Source organism: Ovis aries, chromosome 15, assembly GCF_016772045.2.
Source record: "Ovis aries strain OAR_USU_Benz2616 breed Rambouillet chromosome 15, ARS-UI_Ramb_v3.0, whole genome shotgun sequence".
Lineage (NCBI taxonomy): Eukaryota > Metazoa > Chordata > Mammalia > Artiodactyla > Bovidae > Ovis > Ovis aries.
In genome coordinates this window covers 50,429,210-50,440,889 of record NC_056068.1, presented here as the reverse complement: position 1 = coordinate 50,440,889, position 11,680 = coordinate 50,429,210, and the positions used below count along the sequence as shown (strand labels likewise).

General features: G+C 41.2%; 1 protein-coding gene across 10 annotated transcripts in view; it reads left to right on the top strand.

Moving 5' to 3' along the window:
• The first annotated feature begins 50 nt into the window (after positions 1–50).
• NUMA1 (nuclear mitotic apparatus protein 1) overlaps positions 51–11,680 on the top strand; it is a 69,565-nt gene continuing 57,935 nt past the window's right edge. For 5 of the 10 annotated variants that reach the window (XM_060399416.1, XM_060399414.1, XM_027979470.2 and 2 more), the window contains exon 1: positions 51–103. The gene's annotated coding sequence lies outside the window, so the exon portion shown is untranslated. Of the gene's footprint in view, positions 10,877–11,680 lie in introns of all 10 variants that reach the window. The other 5 variants (XM_042233176.1, XM_042233172.1, XM_042233178.2 and 2 more) reach the window with 3 other exon arrangements.

The window sequence follows — 11,680 nt, the reverse complement described above, 5'->3', positions numbered from 1 at the left end:
CGGGGCCATAGTTTAAACTAATTGTGCGCTCATAGCGCTGGCGCGGGCCCGAGAAGAAGGCGATCCTGGGGAAGTGAGAGTCGGAGCGGGAGCGCGCGGCCAGGTAATGGCGCGGGCCCGCTACTAGCGTGCGGCTGGGGCGCCTGCAGGGATGCCCGAGTCTAAAAGAGGTGCTGAAGAGGCGGGTGCGGGCGGAAGGCCTCCTTCATAGGCGAGGCTGACTGGGGAGAGTCTTTCGAGGGTAAGGTTTGTGAGGAAAGGGCCTTGTCCGAGAGGGAGGTGCGGGGCGTGCTTAGGGGGAGGGTCTGTTTGGGGGCGTGTCGGTGGAATTGTGTCGGGGGGCGAGGCGGGTGTGGGTAACGCAGGTTCCTGAAAGGCGTGTCGCCGAGGGTTCCTGTAGTGAGAAGTCTTCGCCTATTATTGTTAACAATAGTGGTAGTAGTAATAATAAACATTTTCTGAGGACCAGCTACGTTTCAGACACCGTGCCACACCCTTTATATGGATCATCTTTTTAATATTCCTAACAGCTTTTTTATAGTTTATTACAGATGGGCCGCCTGAGGTTTATGTTCAGCTTGGCCTCGGTTACATAGCTCGTGCTTGGTTGGCTATACTGGGTTTTTTTGTGGGTTGGGTCTAAGTGAAGGGGAGGGATTGTGTTGGCCGTGCGGGTCGTCTGCGGCGAGTCAGTTTCTTTTGAGTCTCACTTTTTTCATATATAAACAATGAATTTACCTGCCTTATCTACTTTCCTGCCGTTATGAGGGTCAAATCAGGTGAGCTGTTTCTTGCAAGCATCTTGGCGAGTACACATTTTTGAGTATAAGTGATGTGACTGCTGTGAATATATGGGAAGCTAGAGGGAATGTTCAGATCAGGTAAGGCAGCCTTCAGCCTGCAGGGTTGAATGTGTTCTCTCCCTTCTGATCCTGTGTGGTATTTTCTCCTTCAGAGGAAGAAGCGCATACTTCTTTGTGAAAGCTGCCAAAGTACTCTCTTCTTGGCCCAAGTTCAAGCAAATGATGACTAATTATAAAGCCTGAATCCTAAATCCATAGCCAAAAATTATACTCCCCCAAACTAGAAGATCTTAACCAAAAGCTCATATAAGGGACATTTCTATTTAGAATGTTCTTTTTTTTTAAATTTGTGGAATATGGAAGTGGAAAGAATGCCTTGAACTGAGACTCGAGTTCTAGAACTGTTAGGATGAGGGAAAGCCCTGCCACAGATGGCTAAACAGAGCTGATCAGGAAATGTTTTGGCAGCTTTGTCTAATTGATAAAACCCTACGGTCAGTAGGTATGTTGGAGGCCATTTATTTCAGCACAGTGTACATTAAACAGACTCAAAATGAGCATTTCCAAGAATGAGACCATCCCCAAATGTTAGAACAATTCTAATAAGTAGCATAGTTTTGTGCTTTCAGTGGTTATTTCATTTTACCCATATATGTTTACTGTTTTTTCCATCCTTTCTTGCATTTTATTCCTTCTTTTTCATCAAATAGAGGAATACATACTTCTGATTTTTTTTTTTTTTTGGACCATATTATGCAGCATGTCAGATCTTAGTTCTCCCACCAGGGATCAAACCCATGCTCCCTGCAATGGAAGTATGGTGCCCTAATTCTGGACTGCCACAGAATTCCCCCTTCAGATGTTCTCTTAGTGAGAGTCTGTTAATGGTAAATACTCTGTTGGAAAATATCTTTACTTCCTTATCAATCTTGATTGATAGTTTAGCTGGGTATACTAGGCTTCCAGTTGTTTTACCCCCAGCACTTTGAAAGTATCATTTTACTGAAATTATGGCTTTTTGTTGTTAACTCTTGAGAACTGTGTCCACAATATAACTATTATTTCGTTGTATGTAACCTGCCTTTTTCTCTGGTTGTTTTTAAGATCCTCTTTTTTTGTCATTTGTGTTTTGCACTTTCATTACATGTGTGGATTTAATTTTGTTCTACTTGGGCTTAGAGTGATGCCTCAATCTGGGGTTTCATACCTTTCAGTTTTCTAAAGATTCCCAGTCATTATCTCTTTATTTAAAAAAAATGTTGTTCCATCTGTCACCATACAAAGATGCTACATTAGAGACTCTTTTCCCCACAGTGTACGGTTCATAACCTGTGACTCACTTATTTTGTTACTGGCAGTTTGCACCTCTCAGTCTTCCTCACCTATTTTTTTAATCCCCTCATCCTGCTCCCTCAGCAGCCACCTGTTTTTTCTCTGTATCTGTGAGTCTTCCTGTTTTGTTAGGTTTTTTTATTTGATTTTTAGATTCCATGTGTAAGTGAAATTGTACAATATTTGTCTCTCTATGTCTAACTTATTTCACTCACCTAGTACATGTTATCACATGTACTCACCATCCATGTTGTCACAAATGGCAGTTTCATTCTGTTGTGTGGCAGAGTAATATTCCATTAGAGTATATGCCACACCTTCTTTATCCATTCATCTACCCATGTGCATTTAGGTTGCTTCTATATCTTGGCTGTTGTCAGTAATGCTGCAGTGAACATAGGGATGTTCATATATATCTTTTCCAATTAGTGTTTTCATTTTCTTTGGATATACACCCAGGAGTGGAATTGCTGGATCATATAATAGTTCTATTTTTAACTTTTTTAAGAACTTCCATACTATCTTCCATAGCGGCTGCACCAATATACATTCCCCTCAACAGTGCGTGAGGACAGTTTTGTTCTTCAGGATTGTTTTGGCTATTCAAGGTCTTTTGTGTTTCCATACAAATTTTAGAATTACAGTATTTGTCTTAGTTCTATGAAAAATTACCTTGGTATTTTGATAGAGATTGCATCAAATTTGTAGAATGCCTTAGGCTAGTATGCTCATTTTAATAGTATTCATTCTTCCAAACCATTAGCATGGTGTATCTTCCCATTTGTTAGTGACATCTTTAATTTCTTTCACCAATGTCCTAAGTTCAGTTGCTCAGTTGTATCCGACTCTTTGCACACCCATGGACTGCAGCATGCCAGGCTTCCCTGTCCATCGCCAACTCCTCGAGCTTACTCAAACTCATGTCTGTCAAGTTGGTGATGCCATCTAACCATCTCATCCTCTGTCTTTTTTTAGTACAGACTTTTTACCTCCTTAGATTTACTACTAGGTATTTTATTATTTTTGATGCAGTCGTAAATAAAATTGTTTTCTTAATTTCTCTTTCTGATAGTTCTTTGTTAGTGTATAGAAACAATAGATTTCTGTATATTAATTTTATATTCTGTAATTTTACTGAATTTATTAATTGGTTCTAATGGTTTTTTTGTGGCACCTTTAGGATTTTCAATAACACCATGTCATCTGCAAACAGTGACAGTTTTACTTCTTCCTTCCCAATTTGGTTTCTTTTTCTTTTTCTTGCCTGATTGCTGTGGCTAGGACTTCAAAGAGTATGTTGAGTAAAAGTGGTGACAGTGGGTATCCTTGTCTTGTTCTTGACCTTAGAGGAAATGCTTTCAGCTTTTTACTGTTGAGATGCTGTCAGCTGTGGGCTTGTCATATCTGGTCTTTATTTTGTTGAGGTATGTTCTCTATGGACTCACTTTGATGGTATTTTTTTTTTAATCATATATAGATGTTGAACTTTGTTCCTGCATTCATTTAGATGATTTTTATTCTTTAGTTTGTTAATACTGTGTTTTACATTAATTGATTTGTGGATATTGAACCCTCCTTGAATCCCTAGAATAGATCCCATGAGATCATGGTGTATGATCTTTTTAATGTGTTGTTGAATGTGGTTTGCAAATATTTTGTTGAGAATTTTTACAACTATAAAGTGATACTGGCCTATAATTTTCTTTTTTGTGTGTGATATCTTTGTCTGATTTTGGTGTTTGGGTGACACTGGCCTTGAAAGTGAATTTGGACGTGTTGCTTTCTGTAATTTGTTGGAATAATTTGAGAAGGATACATGTTAACTCTTCTTTAAATATTTGGTAGAATTTTACCTATGAAGTCATCTGGTCCTGGACTTTTGTTTATTGGGAGTTTTTAAAATTGCCAATTTGATTTTATTACTGATAATTGGTCTGTTCATATTTTCTGTTTCTTCCTGATTCAGTCTTAGGAGGTTGTATATTTCTGGGAATTTGTCCATTTCTCTCAGTTTGTCCATTTTTTGGCATATGCCTCTTTAAATAGTGCCTCTCCCTGATGTCATATTTAACTTATTTTGAGCCTTCTAGTGGCTTCCCTGGTGGCTCAGAGGTAAAGATTCTGGCTGCAGTGCAGGAGACACAGGAGATTGGGGTTCAATCCTTGGGTTGGAAAGATCCCTTGAAGAGAGGGTATGGCAGCCCACTCCAGTATTGCCTGGAGAATCCCACAGACAGAGGAGTCTTGTGGGCTGCAGCCCATAGGGTTGCAAAGTATCAGACATGACTCAAGTGACTTAGTGGTGGCGGCAGCAGCAGAGCTTTCTAATTTTGTCCTCCACATCTCCTATTCTTTATCATTTCCATCTCTATCTTTCTATGTTACCTCTGGATAATTTCCTTTAAGCTAGAATTAGTTTATTTTTTGAATTCTTATTTTCATTCGCCAAGTTTTTCATTTCTACAAGTACTGTGGTTCGTTTTCAAGTCTGGCTGTCTGTTTCTTGGTGTCTTGCTTTTGTGTTTCCAATTCTTCTATAATAACTTCAAATAAGTTTAATGTTTCCTGTTTTCTGATGTTTTGGGGATATAATCCTGCCATTTGCTTTAATGACTCTGGTCATGATGGATTGTTTCCTCAAGTATTTTATAATTTTGGATTGTGAGCTCATTCAAAGGAGTATCATCTATGGTGGTGTTTTTAAAAAGCATTTTAATTTATTTATTTTTGGCTGCACTGGGTCTTCACTGCTGCTCTCGGGCTTTCTCTAGTTGCGGCGAGTGGGCGCCTCTCTGCAGCGCGCAGGCTTCTCGTTGCGCTGGCTTCTCTTGTTGTGGAGCATGGGCTCTAGGTGCTCGGGCGTCAGTAGTTGCAGCACTCGGGTTAGTTGCCTGCAGCATGTAGAATGTTTCCAGAGCAGGGCTGGAACCCATGTCCTCCGTGTTGGCAGGCAGATTCTAACCACTAGACCACCAGGGAAGTCCTATGGTATTCTTGTGTAGCTTGAGTTGAGGTCAGTTCTCTCAAGAAAAGCTTTTTTTAAAAAAAATAAACTTTGCTTAATTATAATTTATGTACAATAAAATTTATTTAAAGTAAAAAGTTTTGACAGAGTTATACACTTAGAAAAAGCTGCCCCAGTCATGATACAGAGCATTCCCATAACTCCCAAAAGTTTCCTTATGCCTCTTTACAGTTCATCATTGGCCCCAAAGAACCAAGTAATCTAATTACTGAAGGTTAATGTGTGTTTTCTAGAATTTTATCTAGAAAATATATACAGAGTATGTGTTTGTGTTTGCTTTCTTTCAGGCAGTGTAATGCATTTGATATTTATGTATTTAGTGCATATATCAGTAATTTGTTACTTTCTGTTGCTGTTGCCAAAGAATGCTCAAACTACCACAGAATTGCACTCATCTCACACGCTAGTAAAGTAATGCTCAAAGTTCTCCAAGCCAGGCTTCAGCAATACGTGAACCGTGAACTTCCAGATGTTCAAGCTGGCTTTAGAAAAGGCAGAGGAACCAGAGATCAAATTGCCAACATCCACTGGATCATCGAAAAAGCAAGAGAGTTCCAGAAAAACATCTATTTCTGCTTTATTGACTATGCCAAAGCTTTTGACTGTGTGGATCACAATAAACTGTGGAAAATTCTGAAAGAGGTGGGAACACCAGACCACCTGACCTGCCTCTTGAGAAATCTGTATGCAGATCAGGAAGCAACAGTTAGAACTGGACATGGACCAACAGACTGGTTCCAAATAGGAAAAGGAGTACGTCAAGGCTGTATATGGTCACCCTGCTTATTTAACTTCTATGCAGAGTACATCATGAGAAATGCTGGGCTGGAGGAAGCACAAGCTGGAATCAAGATTGCTGGGAGAAATATCAATAACCTCAGATATGCAGATGACACCACCCTTATGGCAGAAAGCGAAGAAGAACTAAAAAGCGTCTTGATGAGGGTGAAAGAGGAGAGTGAAAAAGTTGGCTTAAAGCTCAACATTCAGAAAATGAAGATCATGGTATCTGGTCCCATCACTTCATGGGAAATAGATGGGGAAACAGTGGGAACAGTGTCAGACTTTATTTTTTCTGGGCTCCAAAATCACTGCAGATGGTGATTGCAGCCATGAAATTAAAAGACACTTACTCCTTGGAAGAAAAGTTATGACCAACCTAGACAGCATATTCAAAAGCAGAGACATTACTTTGCCAACTAAGGTCCATCTAATCAAGGCTATGGTTTTCCAGTAGTCATGTATGGATGGGAGAGTTGGACTATAGAGAAAGCTGAGCGCCGAAGAATTGATGCTTTTGAACTGTGGTGTTGGAGAAGACTCTTGAGAGTCCCTTGGACTGCAAGGAGATCCAACCAGTCCGTCCTAAAGGAGATCAGTCCTGGGTGTTCTTTGGAAGGACTGATGTTGAAGCTGAAACTCCAATACTTTGGCCACCTGATGTGAAGAGCTGACTCATTTGAAAAGAACCTGATGCTGGGAAAGATTGAGGGCAGGAGGAGAAGGGAACGACGGAAGATGAGATGGTTGGATGGCAATGGACTCAATGGACATGGGTTTGGGCAGACTCCAGGAGTTGGTGATGGACAGGGAGGCCTGGCGTCCTGCAGTTCATGGGGTCGCAAAGAGTCGGACACAACTGAGTGACTGAACTGGAACTGTTGCTAAGTAGTCTTCCTTTGTATGACTATATCATACAGTTTTGTTTATCATTTACTTTTTAAAATTTATTTTTATTGTAATATTTACAATATTGTGTTGGTTTCTGCCATACATCAACATGAATCAGCCATAGGTATACATATGTCCTTGCTCTCTTGAACCTCCCTCCCACCTCTCACCCCATCCCACCCCTCTAGGTTGTCATAGAGCACTGGGTTGAGCTCCCTGCATCATATAGCATTTCCCCACTGGCTGTCTGTTTTACATATAGTAACGTATATGTTTCAGTGCTACCTTCATCCCCCACTGTGCCCACAAGTCTAGTCTCTTATGTCTGTGTCTCTGCTGCTGCCCTGAGAATTGGTTCATCAGTACCATTTTTCTAGATTCCATATATATGCGTTAATATATACTTGTTTTCCTCTTTCTGACTTACTTCACTCTGTATAACAGGCTTTGGGTTCATCCGCCTCACTACAGGTGGCTTAGATTTGTCCCTTTTTATGGCTGAGTAATATTTCATTGTAATTATGTACTACACCTTCTTTATCTATTCATCTGTTGATGGACATTTAGGTTGCTTCCTTGTCCTTTGTAAGTAGTGGCCTTTGTAAATAGTACTGCTATGAACACTGGGGTACATGTATCTTTTAGAATTGTGGTTTTCTTAGGGTAAGTGCCTAGTAGTGAATCTGCTATGTCATATGGTGGTATTATTCTTAGTTTTTAAAGAAATCTCCATACTGTTCTCTGTGGTGGCTGTATCAATTCACATTCTCATCAACTATGCAAGAGGGTTCCCTTTTCTCCACATCCCTCGCTAGCATTTATTATTTGTAGATTTTTTGATGATGGTCATTCTGACTGGTTTATCATTTACTGTTGATGGACACTTGGGCTGTTGGCAGTTTTTGGCTGCTGTGAACAAAATTGCTGTGAGCATTCATGTATAAATCTTTGAGTGAACATACAGTTTCCTGACTCTTTGGCATGAAATGGCTGGGTCATATGGCAAGGTATTTTTAATTTTTAAGAAATTACCAGTTTTCCAAAAGGGTTGTACTGTTTTATGTTTCCATTGCAGTATCTGAGAGCTTTGGTTTCTTTATTTTCTTACCAACATTTGGTATAGTAAATCTTTTTAATTTTAGTCATTCTCATGGAGATGTAGTGTTATTGTGGTTTTAATTTGCATTTTCCTGATGATGTTGAACATCTTTTCATGTATTTATTGGCCATTTGTGTGTCTCCTGCTACAACTTTGTATTTGCATCTTTGGGAACTCAAGGCTGTTCCCAACCTGGGGCTAAAATGTCTGTAATTTTTCTTTTAGGTTTCTAGGCCACAGATTTAGTATAAATTTTAAAATTCCAAATCCACCTCTTCTGTGCACCCAGGTTATTAATTCCTAGAAAGCTTTTTTTTCCTCCCACTTTATTACGTTTGTAAAGCAACCTTCCTTATTTTCCTGTGGACAGGTTTTTTTTTTTTTTTTCCTAGTCTCTTTTTACTGAGGGTCTCAGGGTCACAAAGAGTCAGATGGGACTGAAGCAACTTAGCACACACATGCAGCCTTTATACAGAGATCTCAGTTGCTTCTTATGGGCTCAAGATCTGAAGTATGAGGAGGTCACAGATTCCTTACATTGCTAGGACAGCTATGCCTCACTAATCCAATTTTCAGCTTCTTTTGTTTCTGTTTCCTGGGATTTCTTTTACTTTCTTGTGAGTTCAGTTTATCTAGTGTCAGAATCCTATCAGGAAAATAGAAACCACACACAGGTATTTTAAGAGAGTGAATTCAGTAAAGGGGTTTCATTTAAACCTTTGTTGGAGGGCTAAAAGAGCAAAAAGGGGACTCTTCAAGTAACTTATATTATAACTGCGTTAAGCGGCTGCTTCATCCAGGACTGAAAAACAAAGGGAGAAGGTTGGGGTTGGCAGAACTTAGGATTCTGGAGGGATCTCGTGGGACTGCACCTGGATTCTCTGAGGAGAAGGCGTTGCCTGGTGTTGCTGGTGTCTCAGGAGCCCGCAGGAGGGACCTGGGGGAGCCAGGTTTGGTTGAGCCCTGCTCTGGTGCCTCAAAGAGGGAGTTTAGAAGGAAGCAGGGAGAAACCAACTGCAGTTGTCAGGAGCAGAGAGCCACAGGAAGAAGGAAGTCCCTGGCAGCCTCCTCCTGCCTTCGATTTTTCCTGTTTGCACCCCGTTAACAGACCCTAACTGGGAGCCAGCTGGCAAAGGTGAAGTGGTACTAGAAGAGTCCAAGCCCCGGCAACACAGAGCAGACCATAACCACAGGGTAGGTGTGGTTCTAAGAGACAGCAATTTAACTAGCAAGTCAAAAAGGATTTTTGTTCTGTTTTTCTGGGCATTTTCAGGCACATTTAGTAGGAAGATTTTTCAGGTTACCTGGTCCATTATATCAACAGTCAGTAACAGCGATAGCTGACTTTGTTTTTTTTTTTCAGCATATAATGTGACCCAGGCACTGTTTTAAGCACTTTACATGAACTGCTTCCCAAAGCTCTATTACTGTTGCTGTTGCTAACTTAGTTTACCCGAAGCCCTACAGTTTGTAAGAGGTGGAGTTGGTGTTCTGATCCAAGCATTCTGGGTTCCGTAACATACATTCTTAACTTCTCTGTTGTGCTGAGGGTACCTCCCCTACATCAAACCAGAATCTATCCTCCTCTGACTTCCACTCACTAGTTCTGGTTTTGTCTTCTTGCAAGGGGTCATATGAGTCTTTCTCCTCATCTGCATGACAAGCATGCATATATTTGAAAAAGTTTTCATGTTTCATGCCATGAATTTCAGACACTTCACCAGGGTGGTTATCATTCTTCCTCTGCATGTACCCTCTGCTTTTCAGAGGTGGGACATAGATTAGTCTTCTACTGACATGACCTGAGCTGGATTGATATTTTGGGTGGCTCTGTCAGATTCACGCTTCCTGTGAGAGTGTATGGCCTCTCCTCCCACCATAGGCAGCCTTCCCTGCCACCCCCAGCCAAATGGCAAGCTTTTCAGTATGAACTATGTACCAGGTCTCTACCATCCTGTATTAGTTTGGTTGATTTCTTTTATTCTAAATGCAGGGCTTTATATTTAGTCCTATTAAATTATACATTTGCTATTTTTGGTACATCAAACCTGTTAAGATCTTTTTGCCATATCAAATCTAAAAACATTGTATTTTCTTTTCTTCACAGTTTACAATTCCAGAATTTAACAAACCAGCCTTACATGTTACATTCTATCTTTGGTAAAACATGCTAAATATGGTAGGTTTGAGAAGCAAGCTGAATGTTATATCTCTAGAGATCTTGAGGACTTCCCTGGTGGCTCAGAGGATGAAGCGTCTGCCTTTAGTGCAGGACACCTGGGTTCGATCCCTGGGTGGGGAAGATCCCCTGGAGAAGGAAATGGCAACCCACTCCAGTATTCTTGCCTGGAAAACCTCATGGATGGAAAAGCCTGGTGGGCTACAGTCCATGGAGTCACGAAGAGTCGGACCCGACTGAGCAACTTCACTTTCACTTTCTTTCACTAGAGATGTTACTTCAATTGATGGAAGTTTGGGGGGAATAGTTTTGACTAGTCTTTCTGCTAAATTGCAGGAGGAGCTATCCGGAAGGGACAGAATCTTGGCTGTCAGTGAGGGGAGGAGAGAGTCAAGGTTAAGGGCTGGCCATTGGGCAGTCAGTCACCCTAATAAGGGACCACTTGGCGGAAGTAAAATGATCCGATGTCTGAGGAGAGGAGAGGGAGCATGTTGCACAGCATGCTGCTGGGCTGAGGCCTCTGTTGGCAGCTGTGTCAGCTGCCCTTTCTGTCCTCTTTAAGGACCAGTTTCTTTGAAGTCAGTGCAGGAAGTGCCAGTGATTCAGCCTTGCAGATTTCTTCTGCCTTACTGCAGCTAAGGACTGGTTTGTCTGGTGAGGAGTAAAGACCGTGCATATATTTCCGGCATATTTATTTGACCACTTGAGCACCTTCCTGTGACGGGCCAGAGACACTTTGCAGGCTGTCAAGTTTGGGGTATTCTGTGGTAGGTGGATACAGAGGCCTTTGTCTTATGTGTGGGTAACAACTGCATTATGCCCTGTAAGGGGGCATTTGCTGAGTGTCTGACTTCTGGATGGTGTCAGTGAGGGATGAGGTAGTAAGAGCTTTGATTGCCTACTTTTCTGGCTTGCTTATGGCATGACAATGTGAGTTTGAGGGAAGCTTATGGTTCACTTGGAGTTTGCTGTTGTACCCCTCATGCACTGCTGCTAAGTGGACTCTGTCTGGTTTGCTAACCCTCCAAAGCCCAGTTTCCTTGTGCAGTGAGCAAATGCATAATGTGTGTCAATTTCACCTCTCACAGAGCTGAGTATTTAAAGATATACACATACACACACACACACATATATATATAATATATATAAAATACAGGAGTTACCTATTCCCCAAGCTCTTCAAACCTACAGATACTTTATAGGAATAATGTAACAAATGTTTCTATATTTTTCACCTAGGCTCACTGATTGTTAACATTTTGCTGTTTTGGCCTCTGTCCTTCATTTTAGGAACCTTTTGACTGTTAGATGTGAACTTCATGTTACTTCATCCCTTAAATAGCTTAGCAAGTATTTGCTGAAAAAAAATCAGAATATCTTCCTATGCTGCTGCTGCTACTGCTGCTGCTAAGTCGCTTCAGTCGTGTCCGACTCTGTGCGACCCCATAGACGGCAGCCTGCCAGGCTCCCCCGTCCCTGGGATTCTCCAGGCAAGAATACTGGAGTGGGGTGCCATTGCCTTCTCCGTCTTCATATGCTAACCACAGTAAAATTACACTCAGAAATTCAGT